This window comes from Dermacentor silvarum, chromosome 8 (genome assembly GCF_013339745.2).
Source record: "Dermacentor silvarum isolate Dsil-2018 chromosome 8, BIME_Dsil_1.4, whole genome shotgun sequence".
Lineage (NCBI taxonomy): Eukaryota > Metazoa > Arthropoda > Arachnida > Ixodida > Ixodidae > Dermacentor > Dermacentor silvarum.
The window spans coordinates 43,436,279-43,457,956 of NC_051161.1; positions in this window are offsets into that span (position 1 = coordinate 43,436,279).

Consider the following 21,678-nt stretch of genomic DNA (forward strand, 5'->3'; position numbering starts at 1 on the left):
GAAAAACAACAAATCTCGTTTCGTCTCTGCTCGACGCGCGTTCGCATACGTGATTAAACACTGCAGTATACGTGTAGGGTCAAGTGACACGCGGCACGCGAGAATTACGATTCAACGTCCCGACGGATGCCCTCCTCTCGACTGCCGGAAGTCTGAAAAAGACTTCCGGACCTCGTCGATGCGCGCATCCGCCTCGTTTTTATACGCATCACGGACGGATGCCGCCCGGATATTTATATATTTCGCGTCGCGCCCCAACTCCCGAGGCGTGCGTGCCCATTACTGCGAGGGTCCGCATGTATACTACGAGATGGAGAGAAAAGACGGGGGCGAGAACCACCTCGTCTCACGCGGCCCTTTTCGCCAGCTCCCGCGCGCACACACACAGACGCTCTCGCACGCTCGCGCATAATCGCGGCCGAAATCGCGCCGCGCACAGTCCCCTGGCGATCCACAAAAACCGTTGTCGGCCACGCACGGAGGCTGTCTGTGTGTCTGTCCGTGCGTGCGTGCTATAGCTGAAGCTGCAGAGATGGGCGAATATACACGGTGGAGACCGATTCCACGCCGCATGCAGCGCACTTCGTCATGCTCCCGGCACGAACGCCTGCGCTTGGGGGAGAAGCTCCGGGGCTCGAAGGCGGGTGCGCTCGGCGAGGAAAGAGCAAGAAACAGTGAGCGCAGTGAAGATCCGCGCGCGCGCGCGCGCTCCAGGCAAGCGGGGCTGAGCGCACGCGAGCCTGAAGCGAGAACCCGGACTTGCGACGGCGGCGGTGGGGAGAGGGGGGCGGCCCACTGGGCGTCATGATCCGCGCCGGCTCACGCTTTCTGACGAGCGTGGCCGCGCGCCGCGGCGATGCTCACGCGCCGCACAGTAGCCAGCCGCGCTGATGTTCCTGCAGCTGTTGTTGCTGCTGCTGCTGCGGAGGCCTGTAACAAGGCTGGCCTCGGTGCACCCGGACTTTACTACGCCACCAGAGCACGTATATGTGAGAGAACGGGGAACGAGCCTCGAGGGGTGGCCATGGTGGTAGAAGAGAGGAGGAGGGAAGGGGGGAGGTGGGGGGGGGTAGAAGTATAGATCGCCAGTGGCGTGCGCAGAAAGGCAGCCAACGTGTATATCAAACCGCACGGACAAGCTACCGTGTTCAACCGTGTACAAGAGGCCAACTGTGTGCCCCCCCCCCCCCCCCCCCCTTTTTATACCTGGCGTCACTGAAGGCGTCATGGGTGTCATGTAAGGTGCGGTACCCCGTAACGATTTGAAGGAGGATTTGTGTTTTTGCAACGTCTGTTAGGGCTAAAGTGTGCCAGGCTCTATACTGTAGACGATGGACGAGCTTATTCATATTTCAAAATCATTTTCTACAATGCTTCTGTGTGTGTTAATGTCTGACGACGTGACTTGACTGAAGGACAGGACGGGTATACGCAATGCACGCGCACAAGAAGATTTACACACAATGGGTCTGCGACGGTATATAGCACCTTGCGCTCATGACAGTGCAGGAGGTGTGTTGCACTCGGAAGAGTAGAATATGCCTATCCTGCGGTCTTCACGTTGCTCTTGTGGTACCTCCGAATGAGAACCGCTATTTTCCATGTTTGCAATTTTTATGTAAAGCTTGGCAGTTGGCGCTGTCTTGTTTAAACGCAAAATCTCGCAAACGCAAACGGTCACCGCGAATTTAATGCACTTTCCGTATGCCTCACTAAAGCATGCCTCCCCTACTCCCCTCCCACCCAATGTTATGGAAAAACGCCCCAAATACTGGCTCGATCATGGCTTCAAGCAGGTAAACGGATAACACAAAATAGCAGTGCAGATTCTTTACGTCGAACAACAAACTCAAACAGAACCGGGCCCGTGTTCACAAAACACGTTTTCACTAGAATTGGTCGAGTAATTTCCAGTCAATACTGATGCTCGACAACATTATTAGCGAAGGCTGCCAGCCAGTGACAAAGAGCAGTTACGAACGAAAAGCTTTTTGAATTCGGCCCCCTGGTTGCTGCAAGTAAAGATACGCTAAGGCAATGCAAAAGGGTTAGTTTAAGCAGTGCCCTTAACCCATTCGTGTCAGACGCCTCTCGGCACGCCCCCTCCCCCCCTTATGGACGGGAAAAGACGGGAGCACCGGGGGGTCAGCCGATCTCTCGCCATGTTTCAGTAGCAATTGCGCCCGTTCGCCTAATGTGTACGCTCGTCGCTCGCGCCGCACAGAGTCACAGGCTCACGAGTCCAGCAGTAGCCGCCGCCACCGTGCGCGGGAGCAGCGGGCCGACTTTCGCTGTACAGTTATACGCCCGTCTCGCCTTTGTTGCGTACAGCGCCGCCAATCTTGGAAAGGAAGGCGACGGGCATCAGTGCTGCAGGCATACACGTCGCATTGCGGATGTAGTAGTCCGCGAAGCGTCAGAACTGCTATAGCAGCTTGCGAGTGTGATTTGTAAACTATAGAGTCGGCTGGCGCTCGACAAGTTGACGCTTGAACGCCTTTTACTGTCGTATAATCTGGCCCGGTGCGGGACAGGAGGCCTCGAAATGCCGTCGTGCGCCGTTTCCTTCTCTTCCGAAACAGTCCCTCCGTTGGTCCTTGGGATGACCACAACTCCAGGTTTCACTCATGCTGCACGGAACTGCGTTCCAGACGTTCCCGGCATTCAGGATGTGCGAGAAAAGCCTTGGCGCGGTAGCAGCCATGCTCGGGACGAGCAACGCGGATGTACTGCCCTTGGCTCCAGATCGTACGCACGACTGGCGGCGGTGCTCAGCCGTATATGTGCATGGCGTTCGTGCGGTCAATCTCGGCATCGGCAGCGATGGAGACCCCCCTCCCCTCCCCTCTCAGGGAGGGGGGTTACGGTATTCGCCAGATGGATGGATAAGTGTGCGTGCGCGCACATTTGCAGGCGATGCTCGCGCGCGGCCGCGCCGTCCGCATATAAGGCCGCCTCTTATTTGCGCCTCGATGTCGACAAATGACTCGTATGTCATCCGCGCCGACAAGTACGCATACAAGCGGTGCTGTGTGCTTAATGCGGACGTGCTTGAGTTGGCTGCTACGGTGGCGCGAACTCGATGCTGCTGCTGATGGAGCACATCAAAGCGTGAACCTCCATGTGGAGGGGCATCGTGGGAAAAGGACTCAGAGGGTATATATATACCGCGGCTGTCGTTGAACACTCGTGACCGGATTAAAGCATGCCAGTATACAATGAATCGCAAATTTCTCGAGCTGGTTTCTTGTTACTTTTTCTTTTTTCTCCTTGTAAGTTGTAGGTGTAATCGATACTTGCCGGGCAGAGCTGAACGCGCTATTCACATTCGCAGCACGTGTGACTTGCAATATTGCTTGCCTGTTTTGACGACATGGAAAGCATATACGTGATTGCCAGCACCGGCTGCGGTGTCTCGGTAGTAACTGTGGCCTCCTGCTGCTGATCACGATGTCTAGGGATCGAACAATACTCGGCCGAGGCAACCTTGTTTGAGTGGAATACAAAAACAAAAATTGTGCCCATTGTAAGCGGGCCGGCAGTCGGGTGATGAACAATGTTTATTGCGGTTGAAACGAAGCAGATATAGGAAATAATGGTGACGTAACAGGTCACGTGATTTTAACGAAATGTCCGTTGACGTCGGAGTGACTCAGCCATGCTACAGCCGTGCGCGTTATAGAGAACCGGGTATACTAAAATATTCGTACATACCCAAACGTATGTCACTCGGCAGGATGTCTTTCGTAGCGAAATAGGAGAGGTTAAACCCCATGACTTGTATTAGTATATTGCTGACTTCCCAGACTATACTGGAAAATGACAACGCGCTGCGCTTAAGTAAGCGACATATATAAGCATGATATTGACTTACATGCATGCTTGCTTAAAACCTTAGCGCAATTTGCTGTGTGACCCATCACACGCTGCCCTTGACAGTTATGTGTGGTCTGATCACTCTATATATATGTATACGCAGTTCTGATAAAGTTATAATGAACTTCACCAAACTTAAAGCGCAATTCGTGTTAAAGAACCTAGCTTTTGCTGCAGTGGGCATAACACCTTTCCATATACCTTCACGTCTCGTGCCACTTGCTGCGAACATCGAAGCATGTGTATACTTACGCTGCTGAAGCAAGGGCAATGGCTTGCCGGAAATTAATGAAATCCGATAGCAAGGTTTCCGATTTAACGCGCGAATTCACTTAGCAGCTTAGTAGCAGAGCTTGAGTCACTACGTTCAGCAGTTTCGCCATCCGGTACGGATATATCTGAGAGTGCATGGAGAAAAAATATATATATATATAATCATCACTATAGGCGAAGCAAGTTATGTAGGGCTGGCCCATGCAATAACTCAGTTCCAGTCGTGTTGCCGTCGAAGCTGTCAGTCTTCCGTCTAGCTCTGGAAAATTTATGGCGCGCTTTTTCCCCGCCAGCTAGATCCGGTTCGTCAGGTGACCCAGAGCTGTTCGCAACATACGACGACCACGTCGAGATCTCTACAGCTAACCATCAGGGAAATCAGCCTGCAGGAAACCACTTTTCCTTTGTTGGAATTCATTAACTGCGAACACATGGACAAACAGGCTCAAACTCGAGAGCCCAAGACACATCGTTAAGAAACGAGCGTTACACCCACCGGCCCCCGAACTCGATCAACAAATCAAAAAGGAATGAAAGAAAGAGAAATGACGCAGTAAACATAGGAAAGCAATGATAATAAGACTAAATATCCGGTTTAATGCATTTACTACAAACGCTGAGTCTATGTAGTCTTCCGCTCCTTCGGCGATCGTCTTAGTGGCTGGCAGTTGAACTTAACAGCATGAGAGAGAGTGAAATAAAATGAAAGTATAATAGCACGGTGTCTCTGTCACTCATCGACTAAACAAATACAACTTCAAGCCTTCACGTCCTTCGTGCCCATTTGCGTCCTTCGAGAAACGAATTATAACGTGAGAACCTCAAACAGCAAAGTAAATGTGATCTTTTGCTACATTTTCGCACTTATAAACAACGTACTAAGAAAACTCACATACGTTGACCTGTGGATGTCGGGACCTGACTCCTGTCGTTGGGCTTAATATTATTATCTGCTTAAATGTTAAAGCTATGCTGAAGAGGGAGTAGTTGGCAGGAGCATGTCGCTGTAAGGACAAGTTATATGCTGTATATAGTTACAAGGGCAGAATAACAGCGACGAACCTGAACGTAGGTTATGGCATCTCGGTCATTACGTGACTAAGACCTAATTAATTAATGACATGTAGTACGGGCGTGCGCCTATAAACCGGATACTGGTTTCAGACACAAACCTGACTTCCACTAGCGTAGAAGCCATCTGCATAGGTTTCTTTTTTTTAAGATGTGGTCATTTTATCAGTCATTTGTCAATTAAACAGGGATACCCGCTGACGCTTTACAGTCGCGTTATCTTCGCTGTTACCTTTGTATTTAAAGAAATAAAGAGATGTCGATTGAATTTTTATTGACGTGATAAAAAATAGATGGTGCACGAATACGGCGCCAAACAACACAACATTATAACATTAGGTCCAATGAACTTTTGCATCATGAAAACGACAGAGGACATCTTCCTCGCTTCAACTCCATAAAGCCGGCGATTCAGATCACCGTGGAACGGGAAGAAGACCGTTCATTGCCCTTCCTGGATGTTTTAGTCCGGTGACAGAATGAGCGAGTGAATTTTTCCGCGTACAGAAAGCCAACGAACACCGGCCGGTATTTGCAATTGAGTTCCAATCACCCTGCGGCCCACAAAGTCTCGGTGGTTTCAACGCTTCTTTCCCACGCAAAAAACGATCTCCATATCGGAGAAGGACAGGAGGAAAGAAGAAATCATCGGAACGTACCGCAGAGCTAAATAAAATCAGGTATACAAAATGCCTTCATCCACCATGTATGGCACCGACAAATTCTCTCCCCCCCCCCCCCCCCCCCCCCTTCCGCGGTCCCCATTTTCTCCGGCGACAGTCAAGCGTCGCAGTCAACGTCGAAGTCAGCATGCGTCGCGTCGTCATTCCATATGTTCCTCCCGGAATCAGCGAACAGCTTTCGAGGATGCTGGCGAATGCAGAAGGTGGTAAGGAAGCGCACAAGCCAATGTCAACGGTCGCCCAGTTCCTGCCGCGGCCGAAGGACCGACCGCCCCGAGGATAAATTCCAGGAGATTGTTTACAAAGTGTCGTGGTCTAAGTGGCCCCGCCACTTACATCGGTGGAACGAAGAATTTTTCTGACAATATCTGTCAGCACAATGAACGACGCTGGGAAACTTGAAGCCCAGCGCAGTATTCTCGCTGAACACGGCGAGAAGCACGGCCACGCAATTGATTTCGACGGTGCCTCCGTGATCGACACCGAGACCAACCCGGCGAGAAGAATCTTGCTTGTGTAGTGGCACTTTCAAAATGCTCACAGAAACATCAATCAGTCGTTGGGGACGCTCCACCCTGTGTGGGCCCACGGCCTTCGCGACGCTACAGAGATGGGGAGTGAAAACACAAATGAGACAGGAGCTTAAAGTATAAGCCCCATGCAAGGAATCTTGCGTGCGACGGTGACAGGCGACGCGATGGAGATGGCTGTCGCGTCCGCCGGTCGCCTACAAGTCGAACCTCACACGAGCGATGACTTGGAGCGACGTCTCTCCGGTGTTGCCGGTACGAGGGCAGCAAATACGCGCTGAAACTGGCATGATGCATGCTCTAATAATTTAAGTAGATTTTTTTTGGCTGTTCAGAGCGGTATAAAATATTTTTTAAGGTTTGCAGTAGGCTTTTTTATCCTCGCACGTATCAAAATGCGGTCGTTTGCTCGCGTTTCATGCGACGACTGGTAGTATCCCTCATGTACAGTCGTGAGCAAAAGTATACGAACCACAGGGTCGCCGGAAAAATGGAATTTCTTCGCAATTAACAAGCATAAACTGGAATTAATGAGTACACTGAAAAGTTCGCAACACCAAGTTTAGACTGCAGTGCTCAATTTCAAGTTGTGTTCATAGGCAGAGGAGAAAATCGGCTTTTTCGCGCAACCCCTGGTCCGTATACTTTTGCTCACGACTGTACGTACATCATGTTCCATGGCTTCGCGCTATTGGCTATATTGTCGCCCATAGCACTTCTGGGTGACGAGCGACGAATTCTAGATATATAAAACCAAGCGTTCAAGCGACAAGAACGAGCGATCTGATCGCGCGACCGCCCGCTTCATCGCCCAAAGCCGTCGCTCGTCGCTATCGCGCACGAAATCGCTCGCATGGGGTTTGAGGACGCTGTTGCTTCAGTCGCTTCAGTCACGCCCTGAAGAAGCTTGGACCGAGCTTGTCCCGAAACGTCAGCAACTTCTTAATCTTTGGCTGGAGCAGTTTCGATCCCACCGAGCCAGACAGATCTCTGTCGAAGACGTTTACATTTAAATCATTACAGAGAAGCTCTCAGAATTAACACTGCGAACAAAACAGAGCTACAACACACAAAGGGCGGAATTACAGTAGGAATAAATGACTTTAGATCGGAAATTATGAGGACCGTGGCGACAAATGGGATGCGCTGTCTAATTGCTATGAAGAAAAAAAGGCCAGTATTGATTTAGCGGTAGATGCGAGAGACATGCGTTAGCATAACGTCACACCTCTCTAAGGTCCCGGGTACATGATTCAAACCGCGTTCGCCACATTGCAAGGTGTTCTTCACGAGCCCACTCGCCACAGTGTAACTGTGATTCAACTATGATATATATATATATATATATATATATATATATATATATATATATATATATATATATATATATTCTCCCATTCCCTCTCTACCTCGATCACGTGACTGGCTTCCCACACTTCACACACATATAATTTTTTTCCCTACTTTGACGCTCCTAAGACTAACGCATTAAGAAAATTTCAGAAAGCCATGAGTGGCCAATAAAGTCGCCACTGTGGGCAGTTTTATGGCGCATGGATATATGCACAATGCACTTCGCTAATAACATCTCGCTCTTACTAAATTTTGCGTGCTCGACATAGAAGCACAATTCGCTGCAGCCGGGGATCGTTATAATCGGGTCTGACTGTACGAGCACAAGAGTGGACGAATGTGCGCGCGCGTCTTCGACGTCCTCGGCCGCGGCGCATATAGAGGAAGGCGGATCCGGACTCTCTGCGGAGGCGCACCGCGGCCGGATGTGGGCTGCATGCCCGATCGTGCCTCCGAGGCACGCAGACCGGGCCGGCCCGGAGGCTCACGCAGAGTCGTGATATCGTTTCTCTGCGGCGCGAGCCGCAACACGAACGGCCCACTATAGATAGACATGTGTGCGTGTGTGAGCGCCGCATAGTGCAGTGTGTACGTTACACGCACGGGGGCGCAGAGCCGAACTCGCACAAAGAGCGATGCGCATCCCCCCACCCGCTCCCACCACCGAATTCCGTGATTCGCGCGCGTCCGCTTTGGCAGAACGCAGCTTATGCGCGAATTCTCTGAAATCGCCAAGTGTGTGTCTCGTTATACAGACTTGTGTGTGGTAAACGGTCGCCTCTTCCATCAGTAATGTACACCTCTTCGAGTAGACCAGCCCATGGACTAGAATTGTGCTATCTTCCACGGGCAATTTGTAAAAAACGTTTGAAAGTGTCCGATGAAACAGCATGTATAACCGCGTTAGACTATGCTAGCGTATATGGTTGGGTGACCCCTTTGATTATTAAAATGTACATTGCCTTCAATCCTTTTCAAGGTTTACGCGGAAGCGATTGGGTAAAATATCCATCCAGTGGATATCAGGAATCAGGGGGGGGGGGGGGGGTATTTTTTAATGGTTGTGCAATTTCTAAAAACCGCCTCTTGAATATACCATAGTTCTAGTCCTTTAGCTGAACTGTTAAAGAAGGGGGCATTACTTGCATGCAAAATCGAACCACATATTCAATTAATTAACCAAAATTCAGTAATTAACTTCTCAATGAATTACATTACGGCACATATCGCAATTTACGAATTATAGCCGGTGAGATTCTCACGCGTATCCACTTGGAATGAATTTCCAGAATGACACGAGTTCGCGTGATATGCGCCATCAAACTCGCCGTAAAAATTCACTGTTGGTCGACTTACTTTTTTAACAAAAACGCTCTTTTATGCATTGAAGCACAAAAGCAACTAGAACGCCCTTTTACTTCGTTCCACACTACGGTAAATAATATCCCGAAACTGGTGTCATCATGAAAGTTCACTTCAAGTGGATACGCCTTGCAAATTGACCGGCTATAATTCGTAAATTGCAATATGTACCGTGAAGCTTTAACTATAATTAAGAAGATATTTACTCAATTTTTGCTAATTAGTTGAATTTGTGTTCCGATTTCGCGAGATAGCAATGTCAGCCTCTTCGTATGATCCAGCTCAGTGACAAGAATTATGCTTTCTGCCACCAGCATTTTTTAAACATTCTGTAAAATTTAAAAATGATCACCCTGTATATAAATGCAGGCGGCACAAGTATACCAAAGTGTTTTAAGAATTACGCCATATCTAATATTTCACTGCACCGTTATCGCATCGCATGTTCATCATGTTCTACGCTTGTGGTTATGGAAAAATCACGTGCAATGATACAACCTATCACGAACTTTTATAAGACGTGGGCTCCCAGACAAATATTGACCAGCGTATAAGTGTGTTCTAGAGCACAGCTCTTAGGTGCCAATTCCTGCATTGTCCCTCGGGGTAACTGAGCGAACAAGCACAACGACGAATGAAAGAGCGAATGCGGAGCGCAGCGGGCGGTGAAAGACGGCGATAGCGAAGAGAGCGCGAGGAGGAACGAGGAGGGGAGGGTATGGCGGAAGCGCGAGAAGTAGTGCCTATAGTGCCGCGCAAGGCGGGCGACGACCGCTATACGAGATGGCACCAGAGAATCGCGCCGTCGTCTATTCACCGATGGCGTGCGGCAAGCGCGTCCAGCGATACCATATATGGAAACAAAGCGCTGCATGAGCGGAGGTCTGTCTGCGGCGGCTGCTGTGAATCGCGCCCACGCGTCATCCACGCGCTGCGTCTCGCGATCTCTCGATTAGCGGGGCAGTCGCGCCCCACTTCGCTCCGTTTGCAACGCGCCGCACGAGACAGTTTGTCCGCGCCAGCCAATATATCGGGAAATGAAAACACGTATTGAGCTGCGCTCAAATTTCGCATTAGGGAGTATCGTAATCGTCGGCGAATGTTTTTTTTTTCTTTTTCGGTGATCTTTCTGCACCGGCCAATAACTGACTGTTACAATATACAAACGCGCGTTCGTGTATCGGAACTATCTCCCATGTATTCGCAGATTGTATATAGCGACGGAACCTTGTCTAATCAGATCACGTTCTCGATGCAAAGTGTTGCGCATTTTGGAGCGGCACGCGAGCACTAGCGATTCCACTGGAATCTACACAAGTCATGTATGTAAATAGCCGACGAACCATGCATGGTTCCGAATTCCGACATTCGTGATCGCCGCTTTGTTGTGTTGAGTGTTACGTGTTTCTCTGGGCGCTATTTCACCCAATGAAGAGTTAAACCTCTTAAGTGCACTCATTCGGCAGTTTCCCATTCTTCGTCGTCATGACAACGTGACAATATGCCTCTCTTGCCGGTTCAAGAAATAGACTTTCTAATTTATCAGGTCACTGTGTATTGGTCACAGAAACTTAGAAATCGAGGCTATATATTCGTGCACAAGTTTCGCGGGAATTCAGCTTTTTCGCAAATCACGTGTGGCCAATTCTATACAGTGCTCAGCTTATGAAACACGATACTCGGAGCGCGTGGCTGCCGCCACTTTTTTTCTGTGCCACAGGTGAACGTTGGGGACACGAAGCTGGTGAATTTTTGTAGCACATGAAAGCGAGAGCCTTTGTGATGTATTGTGATTGCATGCATGCATTGTGATTGCAATGGAACAGCGATACTTGCCGTAACACACCACAGATTCTTTGACGTAATCATAGACCGAGGATTATCTTGGTCAAGACACGTACGTCGCTGCAATGAAGACAAAGCTGAGGAGTTTCGTTCACGTTCTTCGCGTCGTTGCAGGAACAAGATGGGGCCCTTCGGAGTCATCGTTACTCCAACAGTACCAAGCGCTATTCATAGGATATATACGGTACAGCATGCCGGCGCTCTCAAGCATGGGACTTGGTTGTGTGCGCACGCTGGAGAGCATTCAAGCTCAAGCATTGCGCACATGTTTGGGCCTCCCACAATGCACGTCAACCAACGGAACTATAACGGAAGCTCATGCTTGTCCGATTGCTGTATACTTGATCTACGAGCCTCTTCTACTGTACCTCCGCGTGTTGACCCGACACAAACACCATCCTTTGTCATCGCTCCGTGCCACACAGCCAGGTTGCAGCTTTTCAAGGATTGTATCGTGTCGTCAGAATATTCTACCATCAAGATTTCCTCCCGACTGTATTCCGATAATACCTCCGTGGGTTCTGCCTAAACCGTTTGTTGCTCTGCAGATTCCCGGAACTACAAAAAAGACATCCATTGCATCCATTGGCCTCAAGCAGCTTACTCTGTGTCACCTTTATGCAGAGTACGGTGATACCGTACACGTGTATACGGATGCCTCTGTCACACCATATGCCTCCACTGCAGCCTTCGTCATTTCACATATGATCGTCGCACGGCAGTTTAAACTAGACCATAGGACAACATCAACAGCCGCAGAACTTGCTGCTATCCGGGAGGCACTTCGATTTCTCTCCGAGGAGCCTCCTCACGCATGGACGATATTCTGCGATTACAAGCCAGCTCTTCAAACCATTGACTGTGTCCTCAGGCGGGGCCCGTATTATTCAATGGCTATAGAAATCGCAGAGCTTCTAGACCATGCAAATAGAAAAGGTCATATTATCACCTTTCAGTGGATACCTTCACACTGTGGTGTGATAGGGAACGAACAGGCAGAGGCTGAAGCGAAAGCTGCTTTAAATAATGCGACTGAAGTACGCATTCCATTCTCACGAACAGACACAAATGCCCTACTTCGTTGCATAATACGCAATTGTACGTTGGAGCACTGGACCCAACCAGATCGTCAACACAAGTGAGTGCATAAATGGGGCCCAGAAATGAAATACCGCATTCTCCACAAGCTCAAAAGAAGCCAAACAAGCATGGTGCACCGGATACGCCTTGGTGTCGCTTTCACGAATCGTTATAGACATATGCATTGGAATGCATACATTGTGACTGCATGCATTCGGCGCCTCAGCGAACTCCCAGCGCTCAACAGTGGCGCAAGAAGCACCACGTCGCGTTTCAATGGATGAGCATTGTATGCATGTACGTAGTTCGTTTGCACCGCAAAGCCTTTCCAACCATTTCGCTAACGGCACAAGTGGAGTATATTATATGGTCATGAATTACCTAAGAATGTCGCTTAGTTGTTGACGGCTGTGATGAGTGTCGTATGTCGTTGTGCTGCAATATGTCCTTCGGAGGAGACGTTACGTGGCTTGTCCGCTTAGCTTTTTCTATACTTCAGATGGCTATTTAGAACAGTTAAAATGAGCCATGTTATTCAAATTCCGCTACTTGGCCTTTTAGGCCAATCAGAGAGGCTGTAGATGCCTCGCGAACCAATCAGAGCGAAATTTGACAGTGTCGGAATTACAGAGTGCACTATATATATATATATATATATATATATATAGTTACAATAGCAACGTGTTGGCGACGACGATAATGAACGCGATGATGACGACAATAGCAATAACTGTAATAGAAAGCAGTAGAAAAAGGCAGGTGCCCGCTTTACGCGCAAGGGACGGAAATGCCGCTTCAAGTTGCGGGTGCAGTGACGGTGCACCCCCGCCCGGAAAGTTATCGAAACTCGTAACGCAGAACGAAAACGCCGGTCGTAAAAAGGATTAGGCGTATATATAGAGGCGCGAAAGCGGTGGAAAACCAAAAGTGCCACCGCGAGCACTCTGTGGGCGGCCAAGTCGTAGATTAACAAGAGCCATTTACGAGATTCCACGACCTCCGCAGCTTTCGAGGTGCACGATGCGCCTCCGTGCTTGTATATATTATATAGATACCTGCGGCTTCAGTAAGTGCGCACTCAAGCTGCACAGATGGCCTCATATACACGCTGCGCCATAAAGGTTTAGTAACCATTTTACCGGGGAATCCGGGCAGCGAACTGCTCCCGTTCGCTTCGAAGCATCCAATCCTCGCGCCGCGGAAAGCTTTCGCAACAACAAGAAAGTTACGCATCGTTTTTTAGCAAGGTTTCTGGAATGTCCGCGGGGACAACGCAGATCGTATCAGTCACGAGCGGGTCGAATTGCAGTGGGGTACTATTTCTCGCTGATGCTCTGCGCAAAGTCGCGACGCCAAGCTGCGCACCTCTGCGATATACTTCTTCTCACACCTGCGCCGTACGAACACATAACTCCCCTCCCCGCCCCCTCCCCCTAAAAAAAAAAAAAAAAAAAAAAAAACCTAAACCCTCGCAAGGCTTCAAGAACGCTCATTGGCAGCCGACTACTCTCGCCTGGCTGTTTAAGCAGCAGCGGTAAACTTCGGCCATGGAGAAAGCGCGCGTAAAATGACCCACCATTTTACGCGCGCTCGGGGGACGTCAACAGGGTGGTGTCGCCCATGATATCCCGCAGCAAATGAAACTCGTAAAAGAAAAATAAAATGGGGATGGGGGGGGGAGAGAGAGAGAGAAGAGAGTAAAGAAAAGATGCAGAAGAAAAGAAGTGTCCTCGGGGTATAACTTTCGCGACGCGCAATCCGAAGAAATTAACCTTTTTACGCCCGCGCGACCGTATAACATCGGTGTGCTCTGGCAGTCGTCAATTTTAATTTGCTAAGACGGTAAAAAAAAAAAATGTTAACGAGTGGAGAGGGGGAACGAAGGCTGGGGGTCAAGTGCGTGGCGCAGAGTGTAGTTGATCCTCAGGGGGCGTAGAAATAGTTATGGTTCTTATATACATCGCGGCACTCCGCAAGCTGCCGTTGCCGAGCGTGGGGGCGCACTTTCAAACGATCGTCCTCTGCGCAGTCACGGAGCCTGCGTCGTCCCTGCACGGCCACGTATATTTACCGCAAGCGCCGGCGAACGCGCCATAAAGATCTCTCCTTTGGCGAGGCACCGGCCATCACGCAGACGTATACGACGAGTGAGGCATATACAGGCTACATGCGGTGTCGCCACGTTGACTCTCAGCCAACCGCGTATATGCACTTATATATACAACTGAACGGAATTCATCAAAAGACCTGCTTATCGGTCCTTGCGACCAAGCAACTTGTGGCGTCTTCATTTTTGGCTCTCTTCTTGTTACGGCCACATTCCCTTGCCGTGTAATATATACGCGGAGGCGGTTTATGGCAAAGTTTTTTGGAGCGCGCGCGCGGATGAAACCAACCCCCCCGCGCCACTTTTTCCGTTGGTTTATTATTATTCTTCCATATACTTCGGCGTGCCAGACAACCCTCAGCACACTGCCGGTCTACTAGTACCGTGCAGCGATGTGAAAGCTATAGAAGTGTCGTCATCCTACAAGGCGAGCGAGCGTCGTGCCTGTGAAGGGACTTGTTTCTTTCAGCCGGCTTCCAGAAGGACGTAAAGATCAGTCAATCCCATTATATGATGACGCTTCGAGGCTATGTCGGTTATGCCTCGCTACTATTCAGGAAGTAATGAAAACGGTGACGCTTTCTAGGGACTATTTTCTTCTGCGGATTAGTGCACGCACCTATCGCATGCGCAACGCTGCACAGTTCATGAGACATGGTAGTTGCTGACTCAGATAAGATCCAGACATCCACGAGAAGGGGCTTAAAGCGTCTTCCTTTGTGAAACGCTCAACACAAGGTGGGGAAAAAATCTTTCAGGGAGGCTTTTATGTGTCGAAGGTTGCTCATTTCCCACAGGCTCGACTGCGGAGCGGTTTAAAATACTCGTGAGACGCCGCGCATAAGTGGCTCAACTTAAAGTGCCGAGGGTATAGCGGTAAAGCATATATCTCAAGCGACGGGTCGAAATTAATTAGCGTTTGCAGCCGCGGCCTGGCACTGTACTGGCGTTAAAATATGGTCATTACTCACGAAAGGCCCAAGTCTATATACGCACATAACAGTGTAAGTGCGGCGAACGCTTATGGGCCACTTGATGAATGGGTATTGATGATCAATAGAGAAATATTGAATTTCGAAAAGAGCAATGCGGTTGGGCATCGCAAGTTTTTTATGACAATGACCCACCATATAAACAAAACAACCGGCATACTCATAAATTATATGCGAGCATTAGCATCGATCGCTCTGCCTACTGCAAATTAAGTCCACAGTCAACGCCACAACCTTCAGCTGTATACACTTACGTACCTCTCTTCGACTACGTAGATCCCGCTAAAGTAAAAGAGCATGTGCTGTGGTTAGATGTTGATGGTCACGCTATAAAATGTGTGCAAATAATGTTAATAATGAGTTAGCAAACGCGCTTTATAATGTAGGGGGCGCTGGAATTCTCTTACAGAAGTCCTTGTTTACATTCTAAAGCAATGATGTTGAGTTCGCGACAATTTATATCATATATTCATTAGTACATACAAAATCGATCTGTGTATACGTGGGTCTGTTCAGGCATAGATTGTTTGTTTTATCGCCATAATTGTCATATGATCACGCAATATATCCTATGATATGTGATGCGCAACATACTATAACGTACGTTGCACGCGGAGAGGTACTATTAGCTAATTGATTGATTGCAAGAGCTAACGGTAGTGAACCATCTCGATACTTAAATTCACATTTACGCAGTTATTGATAACCGCTGATTCTTAGATTATATTAAACTTTCATTAAGTTAAATTGCATTGAGCTAAACATATGTGGTTGTGTCCTCAATATTTTACTTTGACTGACAAAAAAAAACAAAAAAAAAAAAACGAACATGCAAACGTATTATTTTACGATTATTTAAGGTAAACAGCATGGGTTACTCTTAAAATGTGAAGGTGAGCTCACTTATTGAACTTACTGTGTTTCAGCTGTAGTCTCCCTCTGCTGCATATACAGGGTGTCCCAACTATCATGCACCATGATTTAAAGATATGCAAATGCCGCAAAGCTGGACAGAACCAAGGTAATGTTGTTTGCCGTCGCTTGGAGATACTCAGGTTGTTTCTTGCATTCTGCCTGATTACATAATTAGTCATAATTATTTAGGCAACTTCTCAAATATCATAATTAGATGACAAGTGTCAATGAGAACACTGTAGAGCAACATGAAAAACTCCCGATACAGCTTTCTGTGGCTCAAAACGTGCTACATAAAAGTGTTTTTCTGAGCGTGAAAGAAGCTCGCGAACACACGCAAAGTGCCTCTTGCGCATAGTCGCCCGAAAGTTGCAGTTTTGTTAACTTAAAACTGAACGGATTCGTGGTGCTCCAAGTTCCCACACCAAATCCTGAAAGGTGCGTACACCGCAGCACACCCTTGGAAAGGAGCTACTGAACGAGTAAAAAGCAAAAGCGTTACCCCTACGCCTAAATAGTGGTCTATACTTCAGCTGTCGGCGTGCTGTTTGCAAATGGCCCCCTTTTTACGCACCTGTCCTGCCACTGACATCTGCATACACGGCGCTCACGAGAGAGATTAATAGCCCCACTCAACGGCAATATATGTACAGCCCGCTCCTTCCGCATCGACCACTGCTGTGCTGAGGTCTCGGACCATTGTCTTAGCAGCGTCATCGGTCGGGATGTTTGCCTTGGGCGTCAGCTCGTGGCATTGAAAAGTAATCGCGCTTCGTGTGAGCAGCTATGGGAGTCTGTTTCTCCGCCGAGACTGTACGCCATTAAAGTTGAATGGCGGCGAGGCATAACCTTCGTATATAGAAGCCGCTTTGCGATCTTTGTGTACATGCGTCGTGTACGGAGGAGTCTCGGCACGGTGTGAAGGCGTGTTTCCTGCACAATGGTCAGCGAAATGTCGGGGCTCAGTGTCGATATGCGCGCCCAACAGCGCGTGCGCAAAGATGTTTGGTCATAAAGATGCAGGCCGAAACAATAGCGTTTGGAGTCGACAGAGGCTCTCGCGCGTGCTTATTGTAATGATCTGAAGGATGAGCATTTGCGATCGCCGCTGAAGAAAAGGATCGGGCGCAGATCCGGCGTGGCATCGGGTAACGTCAACGATATGTTACACTGACTTTTCAAGGACTTTGCCAGTATTATATAACGTGCCAATCTGCACGATAGTGCGTTGTTTCTCTTGCGGAAAAGGTTGTGTTGTATGCGAGCGTTCAGCAGAGGTATTGTTCTCGTAGTTGTTCTTACGGCGTGCATAACCATATGCAAATTGTACCATCTAACGCCTTCAAGATCAGTCTTTCAAGGATAAAGTGATGATCCGAGGTGGAAGAAAGGACAACGCCTTGCTGCCAAGTGCGCGTTAGAATGACTTCAGTCGGTGTGTGCGTCAAGGTCCCTACTCAGAGTAGTTTGTTGCAGAATGTTGCCATGGGAACTGTAAGCATCGTTATAAATTAGAAGTGCGCAAATATTGGAAATGCGGAATGCGTATTGAAGCAGCGTTGGCTTTTAGATTCGTATTAGATTCGAGAATTACACGTTCGAAGTGCTCGAGATAAAGGCCGAATAACACTGTATAGCTAAGATTACTGGTGTCATTCTGGAAATTCATTCCAAGTGGATACGCCCGACAAGCTCACCGGCTACAATTCGTGTCGCACAGTAATTACATACCAAGTTAATTAGTGATTTTTTGTTAATTAGCTGAATACGTGTTTAAATTTCTCGTGCTACTAATGTCCGCCTCATCGAATAACACAGCTCAATGATAAGAATTATGCTACCTGCCCCCGTTTTTTGTTTTTCAAAGAAATTCGTGAAACTTAAAAATGAGCACCCTGCATAGATCTATGTAGAGCGTTTTTGCATTCCGCCCCATGGAAACACGGCCGCCACGTCAGGGAAGAGGAACCCACGACGCCATGCTCAGCAGCAATATGCGTATTTCCCGAATGGATGTACCAGTGAGTCATCAGCAGAGGTTCCCAGTTTCATTGAAAAAACGTTTTAGGGCATACCCGGGGGGAACGAATCGTTCCCGTATGATGTCTCGAACCAACTTGCATAACGATTTAGATTTACGCATACCTGTCAATTGTCGCAGCAAACTGCATATATAGGCGAACGCCACATCTGTGGCACACCGACAAGGAGGTCTAAAATGACATATCTGTCTTACGTAAAAATAACCTTGCGCACGAAGCTATTGACCCTTTTCGCGCCGATCCCGTGAACGCTGCCATGTTTGATCACGTGGTGACGCGTCCATTGCTTGCCTCAACTGCCTCCGTTGCCTCATTGTTTACAATGGAAGTGTATGACGCCGGTGTGGCTTAGCAAACCTCTGTTTCGGGAGATATCGTAGACGGTGATTGCGTGGGCGACATGAAGCTTTGGCCGCAGTTTCAGAGAACATGCGAAAGCGCTTTCGGAGCTGATTAAGCAATGTCCAAACGGCGCGAGCAGCGTATATGGTGCTTGCTCTAAATGCGGGGCTAAATATGTATTCGAAGCTATCCAAACTTTCCGCTCATGAATTGAATCAGGATTATGCTGTTTTGGTCTTCTTTCTTTATTTGGCAAATATTTCGAAGCAGCGGCTTGTCACGTTTCTGACTCAGTAAGGTTCCTCGGTGCGGTCACTAGCTGATCATTTTCTGCCTAATCGCTCGTGGATGCGCTCAATTCAGTCAGATTTGAACTTGCTGTGCACAAGGCTTGAAACGTAGCTGTTTTGCACATTGTAATACCTTGTAGCAAATGTGTATTATCGCTAGTAACTCGCTTACTCTTGTGGACCGTCACGAAACATTCAGCTTCGACCATTCGTGCGTTATCGGTGCAGTACCGTCACTTATTGTGCGTATATAGTGCGCATATATTCAAGTGTGCGCCCATTCACTCATTCTTGACACGTTGGCGAAAAAGTCAGCGTAAGTTTCCATGCCGGTGGTGGTAGATGTGTGTAGATGCTGTGCGCGAAACCTACTATGACAGGAAGCAGCGCTACTCCGGTTATCATTGTTACCGAGCGGTACTCACTCTTGCCGAAGTACCGAGGCTGAAGCCTTTTCTTTGAAGGTTAGCAATACAACGCTGGCGGATGAGCAAATTTGCGTATCCTCGAGGAAAGCCGTACATCTCGAAGTGCCGGAAACATGTACGGAGAGTTGCAGCAGCGGTCCGCGAACTTGGCCCCACATATTCATTACATTCCTTATATAACATGCCAGTCACTATTTTTGCAGCCAACTACTGCACACGTCTTCAATCCACACGATTAAACCCAGCATGATTGGAGCACAGTGCGTTAGCAAAAACTCAGTTACATTTCCGACAGCTGATCGCACAGAAGCAATGTAGAAGCGGTAATGGTTTCGTATTCGTGCGCGGTCGCTGAGGAGACGTATGGCGCGCCGCCGTAAGCGCCATCTCGTTTCTCTAGAACAAACTGGCCCGCGAAAAGGGTTAATACTCCGCCTCAGTAACTCCGTGAATAAGTGCAGTGAAAGTCGCAGCTCGAGTCAGCTATATATATATAGGAGGCTATGCCCAGCCAATTAAGTAAGGAGGTCTCGCCCATTGTGCTCTGCTAATCCTTGTGTGACACTTCCGTTTAGTAGGCGCCGCGTGGAGGACGATCAGAGGCGGGGAATCTATAGAGGCGTCCTTTTTCTGATTGTTGGTCGATGAACAGGATAGAGTTGGTGAGATGTTGATCTATAGCCAAAGCCGCGCACACGTGCTTCGGAGACGTAACACATAAACATCGGGCTCGCCGAAACACTCACTTAATAAAAATGCCGCTTTATACTCGCGCAGTTTATTGAGCCGCCAGACGTGGCACGCCCGTCGAAGCGGAAACCCGACTAAGCCTTCGATACTTTTGCCTTCGTCGTTACAAAGCCACGTGGGTAGCGCGTCACTCGAAATTCACCGCATCAAGCCATCCTCCTCGCGGTGCTCGCGCTGTATCACAAGGTTTCGAATTAGCATCGGAACTTAAGCGGCGAGCAGGAAGAGCGAGCTCGACCGCATGATGTGGCCCGACCGTGTGGGCCCGCAGAGGACGCGCTTTGCCGCATGCCGGAGTGCGCACGCATTCTGTCGCGGGGTATACAGATAAGCGAGAACCACAACGGCGGGAATGCGTGTCCGGCGGCCCCCGGTGCACTCCACGCCCGTCGCCTTTACTTTAAGAGGCCATCTTTCTTCAGTGGTTGCATACGGCGAAGGCTCTCGTAGTTGCGTGCAGCGTTTCGAAAGCTAGGGCTGGTGTCAGCCACTGGGCCCAATTCCCAAGGTTTTCGCCTCGTAGAACAAACAGTTCATTAGTGGCAAGTATTGCGGACTGGGCTCACAATAGCGAATGCACCTCTTCAAACCCTACTCTGCATGTATACATTCATAATATATGCTATTTTGTCTGCACATTCATTCATTTCTTTGTCCTTTCTTTCTTTCTTTCTTTCTTTCTTTTTTTTTTGTGTGTACACAATGCATAAGCATCTTGCATCCAATATTGAAGTAAAATTGTAAGGCCCCATGCATGTCCACAGTCCATCAACGAAGTTTTGAGCATTTCTGAACATATTTGAACAATTGGCTGGTACGTTTAGCAGTCAGTAAACGGCTTGCATAAATCTCCTCGAGCCATGTCTGTAGACCAGATCTGTACGTAACAAGGTACATGTAATTAATTACTTATAATCAATTATATTTTTGATAGTTTTGTAATTGATCGATTACGTTTCTTGCTCGGTAATGCTAGCTGTAATTCAATTACTTTCTTCAGTAACGAATTACATGTAACCCGTTACTTTAGCGATGAGCGACAAGCTTTAACAGGCAGCCCATCTTTCGGCATTCAAATTTAGCGGGGACTACAGTAGAACGCCGGTGGTGGTGCAATGCAGCAGCCTCGCGGATGCGCACATTCGAAGCGGAAAACCCAGGCGCTCAGTATTTGCTTCCTCATTTTAACACTCCACCATGTTGAGGTTGGCCGACGAATCGAATCGGCGCTGCAGCTAGCTCAATAACAAATGCCACTTCGCACGTTGATGCCAGGATATCCCCTATACGGACAATTTGTTCAGTTTTTCATTGGCCCGACCAAATGCATGCATTCTCGTAGGCCCAGCAACGATGAAACGCCGTGCTTCATAGAGTACTCAATGCCGCTATGCTTGAATCTGGGTTAACACAGTCTTGTGCGCAAGGTGTTCGTATGCGTTAAACACTGTCTTTCTTTCCCTTGCGCAGATTGATGGAGTTCTCAGTGCCACTGCAAATGTCGTAAAGAAAAAGCAAGCTATAGAATATTACTGACACAAATATTGAAAAACAATTGTTAGTGAAGATGAACAACTCGTGAAAGGCAGCAGAGGACGCACTGGTCAGCTCGTTGAATTTACTATTTTTGTACAATCTTAAGTATTGGGAAGAAATTAACGTAAGTGTAATCAATTACCTTTCAGTAATGGTTCAATTGTTCTTGAGGGACAGTAATTGATCACCATAATCAATTAAAT